The sequence below is a fragment of the Dermochelys coriacea genome, chromosome 2 (assembly GCF_009764565.3).
Source record: "Dermochelys coriacea isolate rDerCor1 chromosome 2, rDerCor1.pri.v4, whole genome shotgun sequence".
Classification (NCBI taxonomy): domain Eukaryota; kingdom Metazoa; phylum Chordata; order Testudines; family Dermochelyidae; genus Dermochelys; species Dermochelys coriacea.
In genome coordinates, this window is record NC_050069.1 from 61,393,022 (window position 1) to 61,406,789 (window position 13,768).

Below are 13,768 nucleotides of genomic sequence, written 5' to 3' on the forward strand. Positions count from 1 at the left end.
GAGAGAAACTTTTTTTAAAAAAAAAATAAAAGCTTAGGAGGTAGATTCTAGAGCACAATTCGGTAGTAGACAGAGTACAGTTTGTATCAAGTTATATGGCTGAAGAACTTCAGAAAACGTAGGACCCTGATAAAAAGCATCCATTACAAATTCATTTTTAAACTATCATGTGTGGCCCCTCTGAATTAAATAACTTTTGAGACTGCAGCCATGGTACAAAATTTTGAATGACAACCTTTAATATGAGAAATCCAGCATCTGCTATGTTCATTCATAAGGAAAACATTTCAACCCCAGGTACAAAATGATCCAACTGCTGTATTCCTTCTCTCACAAAGTGATTATTAAATGTCTTCATCACATTTCTCTTTGTTGCAGAAAAATTAGTTATTTAGGTTTCCCCTAAAGATGCATCTCATTCTTGTCTCACTCTATTCCCGTAAGGAAAGAAAGGAGAAGAAATTCCACAGGTGGAAGCTGGACTTTAATTTTTCTAGAATTAAAGCTGTATGCAATGAACAGCAGTCAATAATAGTGGCTCCCTCTTCTATACATTTTCAATATATTAAGATTGCCTCTGCTTACTGAAGGTCACTCATAAAAAGATTTATTTCTAAGTAGTTTCCTATAACAGCATTTCACTATCTATTGTTCTTTCAGAAATAAGATACAGAGTCCCCTTGGATAAATTACTGGCTGTATCCAAGGATGAGAAAATTGAAAGGACTACACAATTCTTAAAGCAAACTCTCAGAAGCATTGAAAATGAACAGCCGAAATTGTGCTTTTCTTTCTGTACCCAAAACTCCAGGGGAGTTTGTGGTACACAAAAAATGCAACATTAAAGCACTGTCTGTTTACAGTTCCTTGATTTATTTGCTTTTTGAAAGATCTGAACAAAGTCATTGAGAAATAAGTGATTATCAAGGACTTTTGTGATAAGTTGTCAGGGTGTATTCTGCAGAAATGATAGTCAAACATACTTCAGTAAAGAAATCCTTTCTGTCTTGTATCATCTTATTGTAGAATCTTAGTAAAATGCAATGGGGAACAGCTCTCTCGTCAAGGTGGTTTCTGCATTTCTTTTTATATAATGAATCAGGAACCTCCTAAGCAATTAAATAATGGAACAATTTCCTGTGTCATGAGAATGTCCAAAATATATTTCTCCCAGAAAAATTAGATTTAAAATGATGACACACGTGCTATAAATTTAAAAAAAGCCTAAAATTAGATTTTCTGATGGAAAAACACTCTTCTGCTATAACCCATGCCCTGTTGGTGCTCAAATGGTCTCCTAGAAGATCCTTCCCTGCATTGGGAACTAGGGGGACAGGGACATTGTTTTGGGGAACTAGCAGAGAGACCCACAGAATTATTCCACTTGCCATTCCCCCAACACAGTAGAAACTCTGAAACATGTTTCCTTCTCTAATAGATACTGTGAAAGGAAATCTCACCAGAAATGCCCTCAACAATCACAGCACTGCAGTGAACAACCATTTACGGTCAGCATACTTTCTGAACAATCAAACAAATACAAAATGCCAGTAAATAAACCTTCATTATAACTTTGACATAATTGACTCAGGTCAGCTTATAATTGGTCTGTAAGGTCATAACCTCCTTATCCCAGCAAATTTCAATTAAAATATCACTTCCTTTCTTGTATCCGTACTTCTGCAGCTAGGGCCTACTCCAAAGCTCTCTGAAGTCAATGAGAACCTTTGACTTGGGGAGTTTTGGAGGCACGTGGGAAAAGAAGGTTCAGCATGCTCAGAGCACAAATGTATTCTAAATAATGTATACATTGATGCAGAACTTTGCTTGAGTTGCTGTGTGCATAGATTGAATACAGAAATATTACTGAACATATTTTCCATAAACTCTCCCATTTATTAGCTCATTTAGGCAGTATATAGCAAAGCAGAAATAATTTCAATAACTGGATCTGCAAATTGTATAACTTTACTTTGAGTGCTTTAGAAAAAGTGTCAGCCTGGCAGCTAGCCTGAAGAACATTGACATGAGCTTGAATTGACCTGATTGAGCTCTTCTTACAGGATTTGTCTTCAAAATGGTCCTGAAATAATGAAGACTCAATTGTACCTTTAAGTCATTGACAATGGTAAAGGGTGGTGCAAAGCTGGAGCTCCTGGGCTTCTGGCAGGTGCTGTTTTTAGGAACTCAGGGGGAGCATGGCCCCTGTACCACTCTTTTAGGATGTATGCCAGCTCACTCAAATAGATTGTGTATGTAGGGTGTGGATGACATTAATCCACTCCTTCAGCCACAGCGGAGAGGTTAGCACTAGTGTCAGCATCTGTAATCATACCTCAGCCAAGCTTAGAGAGATAGCTAGAAGGAGCTGATGAGGGGTGGGGAGGTTGTGACGTGTGGCTATTCCCAATCACCCACGGTCAGAGGAGGGCATGAATGGGCAAGAGCCAGAGACAGATGAATCCCCACCTCACTCCCTACCTAGCTGTTCACAACAGCTCTTAACACCTAGTAAATGACAACCGCTGCCTTGAAAAGACTACTGTCTCAATAGAGAAGATGACAAAGGGTAGGAGAAAGGAAATATCTTCACTTTAGTGATGGGGAACTATGTTGTAGAAAGATTGTGATTTGCCCAAGGTTTTATATAAAGCATGTGGCAGAGCTAGGATTTGAACCTTGACTTCCTGAGTACCAATCAAGTGCCTTAGGCACTTTTCCTCTAACTTTTTAAACATCATGGGACAGGCCATTGGGAATTGCATGCAAAGTTTCTCTATGGATATTACAGCCCTCTAAGAGCTATGCTATATCAAGAGAATTGAAAAATAGCACTAGTATAACCATGAATGCCACCTTAAACTATCCTTAATGTGATTTAGCTGTACCCATCTTATGACTTGAGATAAATACACATTCATTGGTGTTCTGGTCTTCCAAAGCATGAAGAGATGTTTTGTTTAAATACAGATGGTTTAGACACTTGGGAACTTGTGGCAAGACAAACTGAATCTGAGTCTAGGAATTAGCAATGGGCAAGAGCCAGCCAGTAGTCAGGCGGTGAGCTGAGGCAGTTTCATATTCAAGGACATTTGGAAATGAAAGGTGGAGGACAGGAAGCTCTGAGTAGAAACTGGGACCTCTTAACACAGCCTGAACCACTGCCTTTTTTTCCAGCAAGAGCTTAAATGTAATTCCTGCACACAAGAACCGGCAGTTTTAAGGAGAGATCTATAGAGCAGTGCCACAGGCAAAATAATCTTTAACTGAGCTAGAAGGGAAATCTAGGATATTGCTTTGACAGAGCCAACCACCAGGATTTGGTGTTTGTGTTTGCAAGTGAAAATTTGCACAGATTTTATCATTGTAACAGCAAAAACAAAGATTGTTTTTTTAAAAAACATATTTTTAAAATCATATTTTATCTTGTGTTTTTGAGGCAGTCTATCACAGTAAATTCCAGCTTATTCGTATGATGTTTTCTGCACAGATTTGTAAAGTTATTCAGCATTACAAGGCCTAAATGACTTAGATGACTAAGTCCTGTTTTCAAAAGTGATTTAGACACCTAGGAGCCTAAATCTCATTAAGTCAATGCACTTAGGAGCTTAAGTCACTTTTAAAGAATGAAACTTAGGATCCTACATCAGTTAGGTGTTGCATTGCTGAGCAGAGCACCATCTAAATCATACAGGCCCTTTAAAAATCCAGACCTTAATTTTATTATGGACTAGAACATTGTTCCCTTTCTATTTATGTAGTTTTTAAACTTTTTATTAAGACAAGGTTACAATAAACCATTAACATATTACATCATATTACCTACTCAGGGTGGTTAGACTAGAGCTGAAAATAGGTTTGTATGCTGATGTCTTGTTATATTTGCAGGATACAGAAGACTCCTTAACAATTATAGAACAAGTGACTGAAATTTGGGTGGTATCAGGCTCCAAAATAAACTACAATAAATCTGAAAATTTAGGAGTTATATTCCTGAAAGGATCAAAACAAACCGTTGTCAGCTGCATTAATTGAAATGGGTCTAGGAATCTTTAAAATATTTAGGAATAAATATTGTGGCGAAACATAAAAATCTTTTTAAGGCAAATTACCCTCCAGTGTGGAATAAAATAAAAGCTTTGAAAGAATGGAACAAATTTGAAATTTCTTGGCTAGGTTGAGTAGACTCAGTAAACATGCATGTCCTCCCGAAGTTGTTATTTTTATTTCAGTGCATCCCTATTGGTATTCCTGACAAGACATTAAAAACATGGCAGGAGGAACTATGAAAATTCATGTGGCAACATTAAAGTCAAAGGGTGAGTTCTAAAATTCTGTTTAAGTCTACAAAGGGCTAGCTTTCCCTGATTTGGCTTATTCTTTTAAGTAGGATACATAATAATAGGTGATCAACTGGGTTAACAATAGGCCATCTAAATACTGGATAAAACTAGAACAGGACTGGAACTCAAATATAGCTATTTATAGTAAGGTTGAGTTAAAGAAATTTAGATCACCAAAAATAAAAAAAGTCAACCATTCATCCAGACCATCTTACTTTGGACAAATTTTCATAATTCCTGTTGTCAAGGCCCTCTCCCTTAGTTACCTTTCAATTTTTAAAAATGTGTTATTTTAGTCATTAATATTAATAATATTCTATTTTAGGGGCTTAGAGAAAAAGATACATTTCATCCATAATTATCTACTAACATGGTCAGTTATGACTGATCCCTTTATTAAAGTTGTTTTAATTTACTTTATTAGTTAATTATTGATATTAATACAAAATATTATGCAGAATCAAGCTAATACACAGTTGATATGGGACTCCTAGCTTTGTATTACATGACTTTATGCATTTTAATACTTGGCTGTATTGATGTATTCACACACACACACACACACACACACACACCACATTTTATAATTAACTTGAATAGCAAGCAGTAGAGAAGTGGACAACAGAGAATGGACTAAAATAATGATTTTCTAACATTGCTGATGTTCACTGGCATAAACAACTGATACAAACTGCATGAAAATAAATTATCTGTTTTGCCTCTTTTATAGCACTGACAGATTATCAACATTCACAGATTTTGCTTTATGTGCCAAACTTTTTGCACTACTCTGGTGGCTGACTCTGCTTCTGGCTAACCTACGGGCAGAACCTCTGAACATGGAAACAGTTATGCACTGTATCAATCCAGTATACATTTTCCCTCAGACATGATAGATACCATGAAAGTTTTTCCCCCCCCCATCTTCATGCCAGAATCCTGTAACTGGGGACAGTGTGAGAATGTCACTTTGATACACAGGTATAAGGAGATTTCTCCTGGTCTCTCACCCCTCCCCTTGTTGACATCTGGTCTGGCAAATATTTGTGTTGTCTAGAATAAGTCTTCCTTAAAAGGTATGGGAGTTGTCTATATGTAGAATGGAGCACCGGTAGTGTAACTAAAACGGTAATTTCACAAAAGGTGAATGAGGTTTCACTCTATTTAAAGCAGAACTGATGTGTTATCAAAACTTGCAACAATCTGACTCTACTTTATATTTCTTCACTTCAGGAAGATACTAGACCAACTCTATGGAATGTACTGTATTAAGACAGAATGAAAAACTGAAAATTGCACTTGACTCACCACCTTTGAAATACATGTGGCACCACTCGAATACCTTCTTCAGTCATGGGTAGAGTTAATTTCCCATGCCTCTTTATTTGGCCCCTCTAATGAGTCTGCCAGAAAGGCTCTCCATCGTAATGATGATGCTTTAATGTGAACATCACTGCACCAGGAACAAGATTTTGGGGAAGAAGAGTAGGGAACTAGACTGTGATCACACATTCAATTCACAGAGTCCACAGAATAGACATAATCTCAGAATGTGATATATGCCATAATGTGCCAGCAATGCCCCTCTGCCATGTACATTGGCCAAACCGGACAGTCTCTATGCAAAAGAATAAATGGACACAAATCTGACCTCAGGAATTATAATATTCAAAACCAGTAGGAGAACACTTCAATCTCCCTGGTCACTCAATAACAGACCTAAAAGTGGCAATTCAACATCAACAACACCACTTCAAAAACAGACTCTAATGAGAAACTGCAGAACTGGAATTCATTTGCAAACTGGACATCATCAAATTAGGCCTGAATAAAGACTGGGAGTGGATGGGTCATTACAAATACTAATTTTGCCCTTCTGTTACTCACACCTTCTTGTCAACTGTTTGAAATGGGCCACCCTCATTACCACTACAAAAAGTGATTTTTCATCCCTTGATATTTGACTGTTAATTGTATTGTCTTGTTAGCACTGACCCCCCACTTGGTAAGGCAACACCCATATTTTCATGTACTGTGTATATATACCTGCTACTGTATTTTCCACTCCATGCATCTGATGAAGTGGGTTTTAGCCCACGAAAGCTTATGCCCAAATAAATTTGTTAGTCTCTAAAGTGCCACAAGGACTCCTTGTTGTTTTTGCTGCTATAGACTACCACGGCTACCACCCTGAAACCTGTCAGAATGTTTGTTATTCACTTTCAACCTGATCCATGTGTGAACTAGTGATATAGAGGTGATATACTAGTGATATATATAGATATATATATGAAACACTCCATATCCCATTTCTTATCCCCTGAATCATCCAGCCCCCACTCCCCCATCCAGTAGAACACCTAGTAGTATTGCTATCACTTTTCCCTCCATAGATGCAACCTTATCATGTCTTAATATGCTAATATGTCCTGGGAGACAAAGTAGGAAGCTACCCAATTTGAACCATTATCACGTTCAGATTCCCAGCCACAGAGACATTTTTGTCAGTACCCATTATCACTGCCTCTACTTGGAACTTTATCAATGTCCCTGTGCATAAGCAAGGACATATCTTGGACCTTTTGCTCTTATATGGTTTACAACCACTGTAAACATTAAGGATATGATTTAGGGGCAAACTAATAATCTCTATTAATCTTTCTGCAGAACCATCTTTGGCCTCATTTAAAGTGGGCAATAAAGTGCTTCATAACAGTGTACAATATATGTAATTATTCCACTTATATCCTAACTAATTCAAATTTTCCGTTTCCTAATTTCCTAGCAATTGAGGATATAAAGACTGCAGATAATGAACCAAATCCTGATCCTATTAAACTGAATGATAAATTTCTCCTTGCCATTCATGTGTACCATGATTTGGCCCTATAGGTCTGAGCATTAGTGAAGAGCATGTACAATAAGTTATTTCGGAACAATTTCAATTGACTTACATGGATATCTTCCTCTCCAGGAACCCCCATCTGTTAGTCTTTTTGTAGATTGAGAGATACTTGGGGCAGAGACCATGCCTCACTGGAAGCATGGAAAGCACAAAGCATGTTGTGGATCCCCAGGAGATTTGTAAAGGTACAAAGAGCCATTACAAGCCCAACCCTCATTGAACCATTGGAAATCTCACCCACCCACCCCACTAACAAATAATAAGTGACAACAAACTATGGAGTCAGATGTGGATAACTGCTTCTCAACTGTCAGTACTGGCAGTAAAAAAAAATCATGTCTCAGAATCATGTTTAAAGCATCATATTGTTTGGTTGTTTTTCTTAAGGGCAGGGAACAGATATATTGATTACTTCTCTTGTTGTACAGAAGTTGTGTTTTTCTTTAAGAAAAGTGGAGATCCGGACCATCAGAAACTCTCTATCCCTTCCTTTCTCTTGTGTGATAAGCATCTAGATGAGGCAATGGAGTCCATTACTGAGGTTTCAGATTTTAATGCTTTCTTTTAAAGTAAGGCCAGGAAATTAGTCCAGAAATAAAAGCCTACAGTCTGTTCTCTCCATCTTGGGCCCACAAGTGTCCTTCAACTATGTACCAGTTCTGTACTTACTTCCAAGTATTACTCACAGTGTTAATTTTTAAATCTGTGCTGTCATAATTTAATTCCAAACCACTTAACCTATTGTAAGCCCACTTCTTAATAAAGGATGCATAAAAGCATGATCAACTTTTCCATTGACTAGTGTCTATTATATTGCTAAAATATTTGATTGTTTCAGATTAACAGTTGTATTGAATTTACACGTTACCATCACTCAGTCTGGTTTCAAACACACTACAACACTGATCAAGATAACAAGTAAATTTGTTTCTGCATTTTGATGATCGTATGTCATTGACTTTTGTGGTGCTGGGCAGAACTGTATTTGATGCAGTTGATCGCATTGAGTTGTTTGCAATCATGTATTGGTTTGATAAGACCTACTGTATGACTGGCTGGTTTTGATCTGTCCCCTCTGATTGCCTGCACTCCGTTGCCCCTTGTCCTATCACAGCCGGCTGTCTTGGGCCACTTTTTTGTCACTAATCTGGGTGAGCTAATGATGTTGACAAGTGTTCAGCTATCGAGGCTCTCACATGGAAGTCTAGGTAGTTCTGATTCATTCAATCAGCCAATGGAAATTTGTCAATTCACTACACTGGGACCTTAACCAGATATTACACTGTTGATATTGATATTTACAGTAATATATATACGGTCAGAGTGCTCCCCAATTTCTAGAGGCCATGATGTTTCCTAATAATAGAAGTAGAAATATAAACAAATATTTCATGCACAGCAGTAGTCAAAAGTACAATTGCAACCCCCCACCCCACAAAAACATTCTGTAGCTAAACGTGTAACTTCTTTAAACATGGTCTGGATGAAGAATCAAGAGAACAGGCATTTAAATAGAATCCAAGCTTTAACACACAAGGATTGTTTAGTGACGTATGCCAATAGTATCCTGTGGCTGGAGTCCAGCCACCCTGCATCTATTTCTCAGGTCTTTCAGCTGAAGCCAGACACTCAGCACCTTTTGTTTGTATGTTTCACATTGTTGAGCCCTTGTCCTCTTACCTCTTGCATCCTCACATTATTTCCTTCACCGAAGTACAGATATAGTTATGTCTATTTTCTGTTCGGTCTCATTGATGGAGGTGTATTCCTCCACCTCTTGGCTGGGAACAACAGGTGTTAAGTACTGCTCAGGAAGATGCCCTCACTCCTGAGATGTTGTAAAGCATCTGTGAGGATTTGAATACTGAAAATACATTTTTGGTGCCCCAGCAGAAGTGGGAGGCATTCAGGTTTTTTTCGAGGGTGATACAAGTCTGCGGTGTGTTAAATGTGGCATAATCTCTTAAAAATGGATGGTACCAAGGGAACAAAAAAACAAAAATAAAAACAAAAACAAAAAACCTTGTGCCCCAGAAGAAGGGGTGGAAGAAACCCAATAATAAAAAGGGAAAACAATTTCAGACAATTAATATTCTACAGAAAAGAATCAAATATCATTACTAAGCTGTTTAAATGTATAGTATTATAATAAACAAAATTAAATGCATAACATATTCTAATTGCATACAAAGAGAACATTAGTAATAGAAGCAGATTTTTTAAAAATAATTCTGAGAAGCATTTAAAGGAAATAGTCACCAGTGAAGATCATTGGGCATATATTTCATGCAAGACAAGGATTCAGTCTTGTCCTTGTCTAGTCTTGAAAAGACACATTGGGTCAAATCTGCCTTCTGATTTATACATGTAGTGGGTCCCTCTTATAGCACTTCCTTACCAGTCTTGTGTGTGTGGAGCAGCAGCCACTCAGACTCAGCATCCCTGCTGGTCTTCCACTGCTCCAGCACCTTTTAGGCAGTTGCAGATCTTGCAGAGAGGGCAAAAGGGTACCGCCCCACCAAAGGAACAAGTGTAGACTTTAAAAATAAAAATAAAAAATAATAATAAAAAAGGGGGTATATGTGCGCATGCTCACACATCTCACAGGTTTAACACAGCAGATCCATAGTGGCCCTGGGGTAGTCTTCATCACTCCTGTGGCACACACATACAGTAATGATTTGCAATATTTGACGCATCAGCATGGCACGCTGATTTCAGTGAGGTTGTGGGATGCTGGATTGTGGGATGCTGGTGCCTGTAGAATCCTGGAACATGTTCTGCTCTAACTGTTCCATGTAGACCCTGCTGGCATACTCTAACAGGTACCTAGAGCACACCAGCATGGGGAAGTTATAGAGCCCAGCATGTGAGAGCTCTCTACAGTCACCACAGCCCATGGCTTCCCCCGGGAGCAAAAGAACAAAACTCAGCAGTAGGAGCAGTGCAGTAGCCAGGTCCCAGAGTGATTCTCCATAAGCAGCTCAACAGCAACTCAGTGAGGAAAAACTCCAGGAAGCAGAGAACACCACAGAGAAAATGGGGGCTTGACTCTCCTGCGGCACCAAACAGTCTCTGCCACTTTTGGTGCTACTACTGCCACTTGAAACAGTAGTTTGAGTCCCCACCTGCCCCAAAGCTCACTAGCCACCACTGCTTCTAGGTTACAGTGACTTAGCTTTTCAGCTAGGTCACTTACAGTTCTTCTCTTGTAGGGCACTCAAAGGCCAAAACAAGCATGAAGCAACATAAAACAAACTCTCCCCTTTCCTCTGGGAATTCTAGTAGGTGTTAGTCTTCCCCAGGCTCCAGCCAACCTTATGATCCAGAATGAGAGCTCCTGCACACTCTCTCTCTCTCCCTCCCCACCAGAGGTCTTCTTTTTAAGCCCCTCCCTGAAAGCCTGCCTCATGCTCCAGCTGTCACAATTTGGGCTAATTGGGCCTTCAGTAGCCTATTAATCCCTTCCTGCCTGGTGTGCTCCATTACCTTTCATTATTACTATAGTATAATAATGCCTTTAGTTTCCCCTGACATTTGAGCTGTCATGGACACTCTGTGTAATTGAATTTTTTTCCAGGCACCACTGTATAGTAACTGATTAGCTAAGAAATTTCCCCAAAACATTTTTTATTACCTGCACATTTATGGATGAGGTCACAAATCATTCATGATTCCATGTCCTTCGTTTCTCATCTCTGCATTGCTGCAAATTGTCGCTATCAATAATGAGATGATCATGACTCAGGATGGTCGCTATCAATAATGAGATGATCATGACTCAGGATGGTAAAGAAACAGGTCACGCTTTAGGGCTTAGTCTGTATGGTCACTATTGCATCTCAGTAATTCAGCATTCAATTAAAATGAAACGTTTTGCAGCCAGTACTTGCTGTAGTTGCTGAAGTTGCTGCCCTATTGAATATTTCCTGCACAGGATTCTGTAGAAGCTAATAAAATCTAAGTTTTGGGTGTTTTTTCCCCTGAGGCCATTTGAATGCAAGCTTTCCTAAATTGCTTTGTGCCAATTAGCGACTGTGTATAAAGGAATAATCAACAAAAGTTTGAGCAACAGTTTAGATCTGAAAGCCTGTTTGAGTGAAAGAGAACATTTTCAACTAGATAAGATATTGTCCTTCAGTTTCTGCTGTTTCTGTGCTCTGTTGAAAAGCTGCTATAGTCCTCCCTAGATGTGGTTATATTCCAGTTGTGAGTGAAGAGCTTTCTATCTATGATGTGGTGTTTTTTTCAAAACACTTAAAAATTGATAAATATTAGATAGCTCTAAAGTTACACAGAGCTGTTGTGATCATTATTCATCCATACTCATTTACAGCCCCAGGACCACTGAATTCTTTTAATTGTTAAGGCAATTTTTGGGAGGAACTTTAAACACTTCTGAGATCAGTTTGCATTTCCAAAACTAGCCATCCAACACCAGAAAGGATTTTTTAAAAGTATGCAGCTATCTTTTATTTTAAAACCAGGCCTAAATTTTGTCCAGTCAAGCACTGGTCATGGATGCTTCATCTTGTCCAGTTTGGTATATGCTAAATTACAACTTGCCTTGTCTTGACTAAAGTTTTAGAATGTGTTAGATGGAGCTATCTAACATTGTACCTTTAAGCCCTAGCCTAGACCAGGCCTGAGAGGAGATTAGAGTGTGCCAAGAGGTGGGATTGATGTGGCTAGAGAAACAATGAGACCATAATATCGTTAAATGCAGAGGATACACCTTTATTAACAATTAATGGTTATCCCAGCTGGAAAGCAAACTGTATCATCCCCTTTCTCTTATACTAGATGGGAGCCAGTGACCCAACTTTGCACGATCCCCATCATCCAATGGTAGTGGTGGGCAGAACAAATGCTAGAGCCAGGCCCAGACGCAGCACATGACAGCTTACTCCTTCCCCACATCATGAGGAAAAGGGAGGGAGGGAGAAGAGCGATGCAACAGTCCCCAGTCACTGAAGGTGCAGATGGAGAAAAGAGAGGGCATTTGCAACACTCTTTGAGCTGCTCCTGAGCAATATGGCTTCTTTCCCGTGAAACGGTGTCTCCATTGGTCCTGGCCATGAGGTTCCGGTCTGGCTAATGGGATGAGCATTTTCAAAAAGACATCAGTGTGGTGTCCTAGCACCATGTTCAGAACACAGTGGAACTGATAACTTGCCCTTAAAACAAACAAATAGGTGGGAGGGGGAGGGCCAGCTGCTCAGCAAAGTCTAATATTTTAGTAGCTTTTACGCCTCCGAAATTAAAATGTTGCAAACCTGCTGCTGCCTCTGGTCTAACCATTTGTTAGGCAGACTGGCAACTACCTTCTAAGGCCACACTGATCTTCACTAACAGATAGTGTATGGCTCATAGGTATCATTTTAATTCACACTGGAAAAAAGGCACACATTTTTAACAGGGAGGTAGGTTCCCCATCACTGGCAATTTTTAATTTAAGATTGAACTAAAGCATATATTTTAAAAAAACATCCAAACAGAAATTAATTGAGGGCAGTGCTATGCAGGAGGTCACACTAGATGATCACAGTGGGTCCCTAGTGATCCAGTGGATATAGTGTACTTGAATGTCCCTTACCATAGTATCTTAAGTACACACTCATGGGATAAGAGGGAACATCCTCTCATCAATCAGTATCTACTTACAAGACAAGAAACAAATGGTAGGAATAAACGTTTAGTTTTCAGAATGGAGAGAGGTAAATAGTGGTGTCTCCCAGGGATCTATACAGGGACAAGTGTAGTTCAACATATTCATAAATTATCTGGAAAAAGGGGTAAACAGCAGAGCATACAAAATTACTCAAAATAGTTAAGTCCAAAGAAGACTGCAAAGAGTTACAAAGTAATGCACATTGAAAAACATAATCCCAACTACACATACGAAATAAGAGGGGTCTAAATTAGCTGCTAAAAAAATCTTGGCATCATTATGGATAGTTCTCTGAAAACAGCCACTCAATGTACAGCAGCAGTCAAAAAAGCAAACAGTGTTAGGCATCATTCGGAAAGGGATAGATAATAAGACAAAGTATCATCATGCCACTATATAAATACATGGTAACCCCACACCTTGAATACTGTGTGCAGTTCTGGTCATCCCATCTCAAAAAAGATAAATTAGAATTGGAAAAGGTGTAGAGAAGAGTCACAAAAATGATTAAGGGTATATAATGGCTTCCATATGAGGAGAGATTTAAAAGATTAGGACTTTTCAGCTTGGAAAAGAGACAACTAAGGTGGGGTGGAGATGGAGGTCTATGAAATCATGGTGTGGAGAAAGTGAATAAGGAAGTGTTATTTACTCCTTCATATAACACAAGAATCAGAGACCACCCAATGAAATTAATAGGCAACAGGTTTAAAACAATCAAAAGGAAGTACTTCTTCACAGAACACACAGTTAACCTGTAGAACTCATTGCCAGGGATGTTTTGAAGGCCAAACTTAAACTTGGTTCAAAAAAGAATTTGATAAGTTCACGGAGGATAGGTCTATCAAT

At 38.8% G+C, this 13,768-nt stretch overlaps 1 long non-coding RNA gene across 1 annotated transcript; it reads right to left on the bottom strand.

Annotated features, from left to right (window-relative positions):
- Nucleotides 1-462: 462 nt before the first annotated feature.
- Nucleotides 463-10,712, bottom strand: LOC122458662. Its single transcript, XR_006278775.1, has 3 exons — nt 10,448-10,712; nt 1,461-1,521; nt 463-1,109 (listed from the first exon to the last, which is right to left on the bottom strand). It is a non-coding gene; the product is annotated as an uncharacterized LOC122458662 (long non-coding RNA).
- Nucleotides 10,713-13,768: the final 3,056 nt, after the last annotated feature.